Source organism: Lissotriton vulgaris, chromosome 1_2, assembly GCF_964263255.1.
Source record: "Lissotriton vulgaris chromosome 1_2, aLisVul1.2, whole genome shotgun sequence".
Classification (NCBI taxonomy): Eukaryota; Metazoa; Chordata; class Amphibia; order Caudata; family Salamandridae; genus Lissotriton; species Lissotriton vulgaris.
The window spans coordinates 173,077,507-173,092,082 of record NC_141686.1 but is presented as its reverse complement, the minus strand read 5'-3'; positions in this window follow the sequence as shown (position 1 = coordinate 173,092,082).

Genomic DNA, 14,576 nt, shown 5'->3' with positions numbered 1-14,576 from the left:
AATAGTCTTAATTGCATTAAACTTTCCCCCCATTTCATCTTAAATCTCTCCCAGCCTCCTTTTCCATTCGATTATTGGGGCCCATATCCTCCGTCCATCCTCTTTTTTTTCCCTCCCTCTTTTTTCATTTAGGGCCATTTCTAAGATATATATGGCCAGTACCCGAGAAATCCATTGCTGTAATGTTGGGGGGTTAGGATCCTTCCACAGTGTGGCTATGCATAGTCTGCTGAGGGTTATGGCTAAATACAGAAACTCATGATGAAGAACATCTACACCCTCCCTCACTACACCCAAAATCATAACTTTGTCAGTCAAAGTTAGATGAATCCCCAGAGAATCGGCGAAAAATTGTTCCAAAGATTTTTTATATATATCGAGAGAGGGGCATGATGCAAACATATGAATTGTATCTGCTTGCGTGGATTGGCACCTCGGACAGATGCCCCCACTATTTCCCCCCCACTGCGCTATTTTGTGGGGAGTGTAATAAAGTTCAAACATAGTCTTATATTGTTGAGATTGTAAATTTGCCACTCTTAGGACCGAATTTGACAGTTTTAATGACTTCTTTGCCTCATTACCTGTTAGACCTAGTTTGACTCTCCACTTCTCATACATTCTATCACAATCATCCTTTTTATATTTACATATTTCTTCATATAGTTGCGAGATAGAGGATCCCCCTTCTTCCCTTACACATTCCAACAATTCGATTCTTTGGAAGTTCATGTCTCCACCCTGTTTCTTTAACAGAACTGACCTCACTTGTAGGTACTTAAAGAAGTTTCTGGGCCCTAGATTATATAAGCGTTGTGCCTGCTCAAAAGAAATCAGACCGGTTGCCCCTATAAGGTCGCCGATAGTTTTAACCCCTAATGCATCCCAACTCCTCATAACTGGGTCGTGAAATACCCCCGGCAGCGATGGGTTCCCATACAGAGGGGTATAATAGTTCATTCTCCCTAGCTTTAATTTTCTCCTTATCCCTGACCAGACTAGCCTTGCGGCCACCAAGGTCTTGAACCTTACTTTTTTATGATAACTCCTCTCCTCATATGTAAGTAACCATTGATTAGAGTTTTTCACTACAAGTTCATATACGTCTGGGACACTATCTCTACCTCTCCATCTGTCTATAACACTCCCCCCCAGCATGCCTCTGATGTATTGCAGGACAGTCGCCCAATAATATGCCTTAAAGTCCGGTAACGCCAGCACACCTCTCTCTCTAGGGAGTGACAACATTTTTTGACTGCGGCGTGTTTTGCCCTTAGCCCAAATGAATCTATTTGTCACCTTCTCTAACTCCCTGAACCAGCTGTTGTTAAAGATTAGTGGTATGGTCCTAAATAAGTAAAGCACCTTTGGCATAAACACCATTTTAATAACATTGCAGCGACCAATTGTTGTTAAGTGTAGGTTGTTCAGTTTGTCAAAATCAATTTTGGCCTTGTCTATAATGGGACTTAAGTTCTTCGACACCACTTTAGAGAGGTCTGAGGTTATACGAACCCCCAGATATACTGCTGTCTCTACCACTCTTGATCAACTAAAGATATTTTCTGATTTATTACTACTTGGGTCTTGTTTGCATTTAATTTGTACCCAGACAGTCTTCCAAATGCGGCCGCTTCCTATTCTATTTCACTTAGGGCTGACACTGGTTCGCTTGATGTTATGGCCAGGTCATCCGCATAACCTAGTATTTTAGTTTCATGCCTGTTCAGTGCTATGGGCAAGATGTTTCTGTTCTGCTCTATCCTCCTAATGAATGTATCTATATATAAAACATTGTTTGTAACGTTTGCTTATAGTTTATGCTCTTGTGTGATTGCATCTTGCATTGTATTACATCGTATATAAAACTGTGCGCCACGGAGTTAAGTGGCAGTCTCTTTTGAACCTCGTTATACTGACGACTTCGGAGCTATTAAAATTGCAAGCTGATTTTGATAAAGGTTTTTAGCTGCAGCTAATAAATATCATCTTCTACGCCAGACGAAGAGTCTGTGTCTCTGTTTTGACAAGGCAGGTGAATCCCGGGGATATCAGGCGTACCCTGCGCCGCCGAACTTTAAAGGTCCGGTTCTCCAACTGGCGCCCAACGTGGAGCTACTTCGGTGGTAGCGGTTAAGCCCGAGGGTCATGAGGAGCCCCGCAAGAAAATTCCGGAGGAAGAGCACCACATGATCGACCCCTGTATGTCGGAAGTGGATCGAAGGTCTTTGATAGCGCGGCTACTCCTCTCCGACGGCTGCTGACAGCTGCTGCCCTGACTGTCGTCCTGCCTTGGACCCTTCTGATGAATGTTTGGTAGAGCGAGACAATATACGGACCTTCGCTGGTGTAGAACGATCCTTAGTTAAGTATTTGGTGGGTCGCTCCCACAGACCTTTGTTTTGTTTTGTTTTTGGTACATTCAGGTATTGCAATAGCTGAAGCCAAGGGGTGAGTATGATTGTACTGTTTTACTGATCTATACCCCTTGTTGTTTGTGATCAGTCTGGAGAAGTGACGATGCCTGGGCTGAGTAAGTTTCAAAGATTTTGTTGTTTAGGTTGTACAAGGGATTCCCAGTTAGAGGAATCGTGTCCGATCCCTCCAGTTGGAACTCCCACTTATGAACTATATTCGAAACACAGTATAGGTTCCATTATCTTTAACAAGACATGGGACCGATACACGAAAAATAGTGGAACTTTAAGATGGCCCCAGAATAGTAGCTTTGACCCCGCTATATTAGATAATCTGGAAGCGATTCTGTATATAAGAAAAACCCGTCCGGCAATGTTTGACTCTTTTCGCCTTTGGCGTAAAGAAGCCAAACAGAAAGAAATCAAACAAGCAAAAAAGGATAAAAAAGCGCAAGATATGTCGATTTTACAGGCTGAGCAACAGTTTGAAGATAATGAAGTAGATGATGAGAAGGAGGTATCAGAGAGACAACATCGTATGGCGATAGATAAGTGCTATCCGATGTTGCCTACTTCCTTTTCGAATAAAAATAAGGAATTAGAAGAAGATTCCCTAATGTCTTGTTTATTAAATTCACCTCCGCCCTATGTTCAAAATGCTAATGCACCTCCGTTATCCCCTCCTGCCCCTCAAAAAGCGGTTGCTCAATTACTGATTGTTCAGCAACCGGCTCAGCCTATTAATGCTTCTTTGCCTGCTTCTGCTCCGTCTTCCCAGTCTGTGATTCAGCCCCCATCTTCTTCTGTTCTTACTCCTCAATCTGCTACTTTTCAGTCTCCGTTGCCTACTACATCTGTAATGCCTCCTATCCTCTTAAGGGATTCTCCTACTTTACAGAGGAGGATAGCAGATGCTGTTTCAAGTTTCTTCTCTCCTCTTCTTGGATCTTTAAATATGTCTCCAGCTTTCTCTAAACCTCAATCTCGTTGTCAACTTCCCCTGACGGACGAGAAAGTAGTTTTGGGTTCTCTCGCTCGTAAATGGATTGAGCATGGGTTAGAATATAGTACCGAAGATATCATGAGTTGCTTCTATCAATGGGGAGAGCCCACGCAGAGATATGTTTTTAATGTCATGTGTCAAACTCTTATTAGAGGTTGGGAAGATATGGAGTCAGATACAGTTCCTTCGGAGCTATTAAAATTGCAAGCTGATTTTGATAAAGGTTTTATTGTAAGATCTCGAGTTGAAGAGGCAGTGAATAGACTGATTGAGTTTCGAACGATGTTCCTGTCCCTGTCTCTTTCCGAAGTTGATCCCGCCAATAAACAAGGTAGTAAGAATTATCCAATGCGTGAAGTTCCTCCCGTATGGAGAGAAGCGGTTATTGGTCCACCCCATGTCCCTGCTCATTTCCGGCGTATATGGGTCCACTAACCCTGGAAAAGATCTGAAGTATTGGCCCTTAAGCAAACTCTTCCGGACCCCCGTAAAAATCCTGCTGGATATTATAAAGAATTGTCCCAAACGGTTGACGCCTGTATTATGAATTTGGCTGACATTGATATATTGTTTGGAAATGTTGTTCCACAAGGCATATGGGCACGGATTTGTAAGGAAAATCATGTGGCTGAATTGGGCGGTGATTGGGCCACTATTAGAGCTGCGGATGCGAATCAGGTGGGTGGTGCGAAACCCAAGGATTTTATTACGGCTCTTCCATGTGGAATAATTGAATTAATGAAGACAATGATGCCTGCGGTGCGAGTAAATTGGGATAAACTGGCAGCGTGCAAGCAAAAGAAAGATGAAAGCATCTCCGATTTCTTCACTCGCTTTGAAGAAACATTTATTGACCATAGTGGTCAGGATTTGAGTGTAGAGGGTGGTCAGCGATTGTTTGTGGACAAATTTGTATATAATTTGCTTCCCGAGTTATCAAATAAATTAAAAAGTTCTGAAAGCACATGGGCTGTCTCTTCCCCTGCTAAAATATTGGCTACTGCACAGTATTACGAGAATAGGGATAAGGAGGAGAAGGAGAAGCAGGAGAAGAAAAATAAAGATTTGAAAACTAAGGTTCTTTGACAGCAAGCGTATCCGCCTCGCTTGAATCAGCAACCTTCCCAGTTTCAGCAGCCTCCACAGTTTCAGAGATTGTTGCAGAAGCCAGAATATTTTATGCCACGACCTTCGTTAGGTCCTAATCAATGTGCATATTGTAGGGAAGAGGGACATTTCAAGAATAGTTGTCCGGTTTTATTACAGCTTAATAATGGGATGTCTGCTCCTCGCAGCAGTGGTAATTCTCAGACAGGATCTAGAGGTAGAGGACGAGGTGCGTCCTCTCAGGAGCAGCGTTCCTTTTCTCCATCTGCTTTGAATTACTTTGATCAGCAGAGAGTTCAGTCTGCACAGTATTACAATGATGATTATCACATTGAAGATAGAGCTGACGATTTTCAGATTGAATAGGACAGCCATGGACGAAGTAAGGGAGTTGTGCCGATTCCAGTAGATCAAAATGGACCGTATGTTACTGTCAATACTATGGGTGTTTCAGAGCCGTTTCTTTTGGATACTGGTGCGATGAGAAGTTCTATCATTCATTCTAAACTCCCTGGGGCACCTTTGTCTGGCTTAATGAATACCTCTGTGGGATTTTCTGGCACCCCAGTACATACTCCGGTTTCTTGCCCTTTGCCTATTTCGATTGGTCCTTACGATTTGGAAGCTTCACTTATCCTGACAACTGGTTGTGGTGAGAATCTGTTGGGTATGGATTTGTTGAAAAGAATACATGCAACATTGTATTGTTCTCCTTCTGGTGTGCCTCTTACGTTGGGAAAGAAAATTATGTCCCCCATGTACTTGTCTCGAGACCAGTTCCCACCTGAATTGCTATCTCTTCCGGAAAGTCTTTGGGCCACGGGCCCGAAAGACGTGGGTCTTCTCACGATCCCACCGCATGTAGTCACAATTAAAGAGAATGTTAGAATGCCACGCGTTCCGCAATATCGTATTTCTAGTGCTGGAGAGACAGCACTGTTGGCTATCGTTGATGATTTTTATTCAGAAAGGTGTGGTCCAAGAGACCAGCGGCAATGTTTGTGACAGTCCTGTTCTTCCGATCCTTAAAAGGACAGATCCTTCACAGCCTCCTGTCTATTGATTCATTATTGACCTGAGAGAGGTCAATAAAGTAGTTGTGCTACCGTTTCCTGTTGTTCCTGTTGGTCCGGATATTACAGCTTTACTGACGATGATCCCTGCTTCCGCAGCTTGGTTTTCTGTGATCGATCTCAAAAATGCTTTCTTTAGTATTCCTATTGCCGAAGAAAGTAGGGACATCTTTGGTTTCTCTCTGGGTGGCCGAAGTTTCCGATTTAAAAGAGCTCCTCAAGGCTACTGTGAAAGTCCTTCCATCTTCAGCAAAGCTCTTAAATCTCAACTTGATTTTTTCTCTTTGCCTTCAGGTGCAACGCCTATTCAGTATATGGATGATTTATTGGTGGCTGCTGATACGGAAGATGTGCATAAGAGTGTGACTGTTGCATTGTTGAAGCATTTGTCTGCTTTGAATCATAAGGTGTCACCCGCTAAGCCACAATATGCCCGTTAAGAGGTAACCTGTTTAAGTCATCTCTTGTCGAAGGAGGGAAGGCGATTGACCCCAGAACGTATTCATGCTATTTCACAGATGTCTGTACCTACTACACGGAGAGAAGTGCGTGCCTTTTTGGGTATTACTTCCTACTGTAGACAATGGATTCCAAATTTTTCACTGTTGGCGAAACCATTGGTGGCACTAGCATTGAAAGATACGCCTCATCCGCTCCCTTGAACGGATGAATGTCAGAAAATTTTTGTTGACCTACGTACTGCTTTATGTTCTGCTCCAATGTTGGGTACCCCAGATTATAGTAAGTCCTTTACACTGTACGTTCACGAGAGAGAAGGTTGCGCATTGTCAGTTTTGACACAGCAATTCGGAGATAAGCAGAGGCCATGTGCCTATTTTTCCGCTACACTAGACCAAGTAGCTAAAGCTTTACCCAGTTGGCTCAGAGCTATGGCGGCTGCGGCAATTTCTATTAGACAGTCTGCCTGATTAGTGTTGGATAACACACTCATTGTTATGGTTCCACATGCAGTCGACACTTTGCTGAATAGAACCAAGACGCAGCCTCTCACGAGTGCTCGTTTGTCTAGTTATGAGTTGACACTTCTAGCGAGCCATGTGCATGTCAAAAGATGTAATACGTTAAATCCAGCTACATTGTTGTCACTCCCAGATGAGAAAGACGATCAGGAAAAGCATGATTGTTTTCTTCGTACAGAAGAAGAAACGAAGGGTAGGATTGATTTAAAGGACACTCCGCTCAAGGATCCGGATGGGATCTTATGGGTGGACGGTTCTTGTTTTAAGCTTCCAAACGGAGAAACTACTTCTGCCTATGCTGTTACTACCTTATGCACAATTGTTGAGATGGCACGTATTGGACATAATTCAGCCCAAGCAGCTGAATTGATAGCCTTGACTAGAGCGTGTGTGTTGTCGAAGGGAAAGAGAGTGAATGTGTATACAGATAGTCAGTATGCCTTCGGAGTTGTGCATAGTTTTGGCAAGTTGTGGAGGGAGAGAGGATTCTTTACCTCCCATGGGACAAAGATTCAGCATGGTCAGCTAGTGACTGATATTCTTGAGTCACTTACCTTACCTGCACAGATAGCGATCATAAAGTGCAGTGCACATAAGAAAGTCACAGATGATGTGGGTCGTGGGAATGCATTTGCAGACGAGGTAGCAAAAACTACAGCTAGAAACGCCACTAGTCGAATGTATGTGGCAGGTCCCGCAAATTGGGTTAGGGAAATTGCAATGTGTGAAGACACGATTGAGAGTGTGAAAACGATTCAGGGATAGGCTACTGAAAAGGAATTGAGTACGTGGAAAGAAAGTACAGGAATGTTAGATTCAATGGGTTGTTGGACGGAGTTGCCGGAGCATCAGCGATGGTTGTTACCGGACGCTTATGTGTTACCAGTTGTGACTATGGCTCATGGTGGAGCTCACATTAGTGCGAAAGGCATATGTAAGCTTTTGGCTCCGGTGTGGCAGAATGAAGGAATTCCGAAATGTGCAGAAAACGTGGTTAAACATTGTATTGTCTGTTTAATGCACACCCCAGGAAAGGGTACCCCAACTCCGTCAGGTCATTTTGCTCCCCCGTCATATCCTTTTGAAGTGTTGCAGATCCATTACTTTCACATGGATCACTGCAACAACCTCAAGTATGTTCTGGTGGTGGTATGTGCCTTTTCCTGCTGGATAGAGGCCTACCCCTTGAAAGATAATACTGCTCTGTCGACTGCTCAAGTATTGATTAAGGAGTTCTTCCCCAGATTTGGTTTGCCGCGCATTGTCTGGAGTGACAATGGAAGTGAATTTGTGGGCCAGATTATGCAGAAAATATTTTCTGGTCTCGGTATTAGACAAAAATTCCATGCGGCAAACAATCCACAGTCAGCTGGTTTGGTTGAGTGTTACATTGGCACACTCAAGCTTAAACTAGCCAAGATTCAAGCTAGCACAGGTCTTTCCTGGCCTGATGCCTTGCCCCTAGCTCTTTTGTCTACCAGAACTACTGTGCACTCTCGTATGGGGCTTAGCCCTTATGAAGTAGTATTTGGACGCCCAGCTAATGTTTGGGGCGTTCCCCGCCCCAAAAGATATTCAGACATACCATATCCTTTGTTAATTGACTATTTGCATGATCTGACTACTAAATTAAGTGTTTTTCGCCAACAGGTGCAAAGTGCTTTGCCGGAGGTCTCCACAGACCCAGGTCACACCATCTTGCCCGGTGACTGGGTCTGTGTTAAAAACTTTCAACGGACCAAGAATTTGGAGCCTCGCCGGTATACGCCTACGCAAGTTTTGCTTGTCACTCGCACAGCTGTAAAAGTGGTCGGAAAGCGCAACTGGGTGCATGGCGTGCACTGTAAAAAGGTCCCACTGCCGTTGCCCTTTGACCAGTGGATTTGTAGTGGTGTGAGAGAATCGGACACTGCAGCGATTCCTTGTTTCATTCCCTTCAGTGACGCTCAAATCTATGGAACTCAGTCTGAAAAAGCGGATGATGATATTCTTCAAGCTGCTGTGCCTGCGCATCTTCGATTAGATACTACGAACCCAGAAACGTTATTCAAGGATCAGACTGTGCTCAAATCTATGGGACTCAGTCTGAAAAAGCGGATGATTATATTCTTCAAGCTGCTGTGCCTGCGCATCTTCGATTAGATACTACGAACCCAGAAACGTTATTCAAGGATCAGACTGTGCCGAGCAAAACACGCTACAACCTAAGACCGAGAGCCAATAAGAAGAGCTGAACATTCTTGAAGATTTCCTTTTATTACTTAAAGACATTTCTTTTTGAACTCTTGTTGCTTCCTTGGATACAATTTTAGTTTTAGATGTGCCATCTGTCTCCGTCGCAGGGTCACGTAGGAGTCTCAAACTGTAACCTGGTTTTTGATCTTTTAGTAAGTGGCTAATGCCTCAGGATATACAGAAGTGAGTAGCTGAGTGATTAAGGAAGATTGCCGTGAGCGACATTTTTTTTAGATAAAGATGGATGGTACAGCAGTTGTAGGTAGGGAAAATAGGAAGCAGGAAATGAGATTGAAATATTGTAAATTATTGCGTTGTCGATTTGGCGTAACTCTATGTGTTCTTATGTTTTTGTGTATTCTATTAGCTTGCACAGGATGGATTGTACATATTTTGCAATCAAGAAATGTTGCTAATTCTACAAACTCTTTGCCCTCTCGCCTTTCTGTCTTTTCACATAAAATGCATACTCTACCCCCTCATGAACAGATACGCAGAGCTGAATATATGAACAACACGTTTATTCAGTTGTTGCACCAACATCAGTTGGCCATCAATATGACTGATTGTTAGGTGTGCGGACTCATGCCACACAATGCACAAAAAGGGATGCCATATTTGATTCTTCCTTTTTTGTATGAAGTTTAAGCTTGGGCCTATATGACTATGTTTTCAGCTGCATACCACAACAGATGTAAGGACTTCTGGAAATGGTTTGGACTTTAGCCATAGCTCCTTGATTAAAGGTATAGTGGTAAGGGCTAAGGTTATAGAAAGGAATAAAATTCCATCAGATGAGAAGAGAGCTTATGATGGGTGGAATGTTACCCATTATGTTTCTATCCTTGGTGACACAGCTAAAAAGGGTGAGTCTTCTCCAGTGTGGACTGTGCCCCATCAAGGTAATTTTTGTCTCCAAGTGAATAGCAAGAAAGTTGATACTGAGCAGAAATGCTTATATACATAAATTTTCTCATCCCCTGATTTCCCTCCGTTAGTTCCGTCCCAGGGAACATATTTTGTCTGTAATGACCGAGCTTACACTTGGCTCCCTTCCAACTTCTCTGGAACTTGTTACATAGTTTTCCTCCTTCTCCCCACATATACGGCTCCGTCAGACCACCACAGAGTTAGACATAGCAGATGTGTAATTGATGCCAAAGACACAGCAGAACAAGAGGGAGGAGATTTCCTTAAAGGATTCCTTCCCTTTTGGGACCCGATGGTCAATAGTAAACATATCAGGCAATTGGTTCGAGTGGTTGAGACCACTATCAATGTTACTGCAGGAGCATTAGGTATTGTTACAGCAGAGCTTCAGGCTGACCGTCTTATGTCATTGCAAAATAGAATTGCGCTAGATGTGATCTTAGTAGACCGAGGCGGTGTCTATAGATTGATCGGATCTAGTTGCTACATTTATATTCCAGATGATGCGCCGGCGGTATACCAAGCCATTTCCAAATTGCATACAGTCTCCGAGTCGATTCATCAGGACGAAGGAGATTGGTCTTTGATGGGATGGTTTTGGGGAATATTGTCAACTTGGGGATGGAAGATTCTAACGTTCCTTGGAGTAATTTTGGCCATCATATTCTCCTGTTGCATATGCATCCAATGTGGTCGTGCTGTTTGTGGCCTATTATAACACACAAAAGATTGCCCCCCTCTCAGATTATTTTAGATTGAGGACCAAATGAACTATTGCATTAAATCTGGTCCGGTATATTTATTTGTACCTTTTAATTGTTTTCTTTCATACAAAAATTATTTCAAATGTCAGAAAGAGAATACACAAAACAAGCAATTACTAACAAACCTATCAAATGGACAATTGACACAAAGCATATATCACGAAAGTATCAGAGAATAAACATCAATATTAAATCCAACAAACAATATAAATTGCAGTGCAATAATTTTGCAATATATTAAGTCAATTCAATGATCAAAATTTCTTTACATGAAAAAGTTACTACATTCAAGAGCAAATGGAAACATGTATCACTATTATCCTGAAAGACACACTAGTTGTTGCAATTGGCTCTTGCTGGGGTAGCCAACGTGTTTCAAGTTCAGACCATGAGTGTCCAAACCATCATCAGGGCTGTGTATTATTCTGTTAGGATGTAGAAAAAAGTAGTTTTAATACAACCAATTTACCTCTATTGTTAAAACTCAACCGTTTGGATAAGAAAAATGTACCTGTGTGATACTATGTAGTTTAGCCTTAGATCGCTTTTAACACTGGATAATCTTTTAACACTGGATAATCCAGTGTTAAAAGCGATCAAAGGCTAAACTACATAGTATCACACAGGTACATTTTTCTTATCCAAACAGTTGAGTTTTAACAATAGAGGTAAATTGGTTGTATTAAAACTACGTTTTTCTACATCCTAACAGAATAATACACAGCCCTGATGATGGTCTGGACACTCATGGTCCGAACTTGAAACGCGTCGGCTACCCCAGCAAGAGCCAATTGCAACAACTAGTGTGTCTTTCAGGATAATAGTGATACATGTTTCCATTTGCTCTTGAATGTAGTAACTTTTTCATGTAAAGAAATTTTGATCATTGAATTGACTTAATATATTGCAAAATTGTTGCACTGCAATTTATATTGTTTGTTGGATGTAATATTGATGTTTATTGTCTGATACTTTCGTGATATATGCTTTCTGTCAATTGTCCATTTGATAGGTTTGTTAGTAATTGCTTGTTTTGTGTATTCTCTTTTTGACATTTGAAATAATTTTTGTATGAAAGAAAACAATTAAAAGGTACAAATAAATATACCGGACCAGATTTAATGCAATAGTTCATTTGGTCCTCAATCTAAAATAATCTGAGAGGGGGGCAATCTTTTGTGTGTTATAACTATATAGGGTCCAGCCCTCCCTCAGCCCCACCAAGGGCCTACCTCCTTTTTGTGTGCAGTTTGTGGCCTATTGGCTACTTTATGTGTTCCACAATCTGCAACACAGAAGACAGAGAATAATAGGATGATGGTGCAGCAACAGCTTGAGGATTTCATGAATATCCGTGTTGATTCTGACTCAGATTAGCATGAGTTGGTTGGTTTTTGCCTGAGTAATGGCAAAAGGAGGGCCTGAGGTTCTGTAAATTATGAACTCGTTCGTTCTCGGCCTCCATTTTGTGATCGCCGCCGTTTTATGTTGCCCTCACTCAGGCAACTCGGCGAACGAGATGTTTTTGTCATTTCTGCCTTTGCGTGTCAGGTGGCTTCTTTGCCTATGTTTACTAACAAATGTCAGGGTCTGGCCGAGTACACTAATTCCTGTCTGAGCTGATTAATCCCCGTCCGGACTACGTGTTGGTTCACACCATTGTTTCCTTTAAGCTATCTTATCTGTTGCCCTTTGTTACATGTCTCATGCATTCTCCTGTTTTACTACTGTCCTTCTACAAACACGCAGCTGTGTTTTTCTCTGCTTGTAAATTGAATTGTGTGGATTCATTTGTGATTTACTTAAGGGGTCGAGTGATAAGCAGAACCGGGAACTTGAGTTGCTTAGGTCTTAAAACATTGTTTGTAATGTTTGCTTATAGTTTATGCTCTTGTGTGATTGCATCTTGCATTGTATTATATCGTATATAAACCTGTGTGCCACGTACTTAAGTGGCAGTCTCTTTTGAACCTGGTTATACTGACGACTTCTAAGACCACTGTACTAGCTGCAGCTAATAAATATCATCTTCTACACCAGACAAAGAGTCCGTGTCTCTGTTTTGACAAGGCAGGTGAATCCCGGGGATTTCAGGTGTACCCTGCGCCGCCGAACCTTAAAGGTCCGGTTCTCCAATGCCACCACCAAGATTTGCAATTTGAAGGACAAACTGGTCCACACCCGTACTGTTTCGGTACAGAAGCACAATGAAACTACAATTTCACAAGGACATTTCTCTTTTGGGACATGCTCTGTGTGCCCTTTGACAAAAAAAACCTTGAGTGTGATTCTCAACTCTGGGAGAGAATGGTTGCTTACACACTTCAGCAACTGTGATACCACAAATATGGTGTATAGGTTGACGTGTGAATGTGACCTCCAATATATAGAGCTCACAACCAGAAAAATTAAAATCAGAATACAGGAGCACTTGAGCACTATAAGGACAGGAAAATAACCACAAAATTGATACAACATTGCCATATGCAAAAACACAATTTTACCTGAGTAGTTCTTGAAAAGGTAAATGGGAACCCACACAATGTTGACAGAATCTTGGCTTCTAAGGAAGCACGCTGGATATTTCAAGAAAAAAGTGACCAATAAGTGCTTAATGAACTTATTGAGTGGAATAAGGTTGGATACGGTCTAAGATGGTCTAGTACTGTTATTAGTGAGAAGCCGTTGAAAGATGTGGGATATAACTTAACTGTACCATCATTAGATCCTGGTATGTTCCTTTACAACTTGGGGCTCCTTGTATGCCGAAGGACTCTTGAAGAATCAGTGTTTTTGGTATTGAACGATACACCCTTAAATTCGGGTATAGGCTATGTTCTCTACGACACTGGTCAGCTGCGCAGAGGAGTGCAGTTGAGGGTTGTGTTGTCGCTTGTAGTAACACTCTGCAGACACCAATATTATGAAATAAGCACATAGACCAGTTTTTCTATGATAACGTTTAGCTGCACTGAGGAGTGCAGTTGACCGCGTTATAACTCTGCTGACACCATTTATGTTTTTTTTTTTAAGTGTGACCTAGGTGTTTTAGGTATACATGAAAAACAACCTTGTAACCATATGATTTAAGATGCTATGTGAGAACGGCGTCATCATTTAAAAAAAAATGAATTTCTGAGAATATGCAACTTAATTAAATTACTGGAATTAAAGAATGCCACTCGTGGCATCATACCACGTATGAACGCTGTTTTCAATTGAATTATCACTCCTTCGGGTTTCTTTCCCCCCCAATCCCAAATGGCGGTATTTATCTCGTGCTACATGATAGTGAGGAAAACGCCCTCACCTGATTACACGCGCCCACGTGATCTTTAGCGAAGATGTTCAAATGTGGCACGTCCACACCAGGAACCTACGAGGGCTGACTATACGCTCCATGAGGTAGTAAGGATGAACATGGAGGTGTTGCGGTCACATAAGCGGGTGGTGCTCTATACGGGCAAGACATCCAAGGGACCTATTTATAGCTCACGTTTGTTTTGTTGAACAGGATATATGTTAGTTGTGATTTTTGTGCTATGAACTAACACAACTATGTAAGGGGGCATCAATATGAAAGAATGCTGGATCGTAATATCAATGGATGACTGCTATATATATCGGGCATTTTAAACAGTCATGTTTCACTTCATAGATAAGTTGCATGTTAGTGAAACATTTTTTAATCCTTTCTGGTTCTGCTTCAGATTGACACAGTACTTGAATGGTCAATCCATAAGGAGGACTCATTTAAGGAGTTTTTTGGTTGACCTCAACAGTGAAAGTCGGTACAAAAGACATTGGCTATCTGAGGGTGAATATGACCATAAAAACAAGTTTAAAATAGAGCTCACTTTTTAATTGGTTGAAGGGAGAGTGGCACAGTATGTTGTGTGTTTTGTTTTTGCAATTGACAGTCTTCCATAATGGTGTGTCCAATACTGGTGCTTAGACAAAGTGTTTTGGCCCTGAAGAATTTGCCTACATTTCTGTGGCAAAGAAATATGTTGGCGTTGGAAGTAGTATGTATGAATGGCAATCTGTTCATTTTAACTTGATAAAAA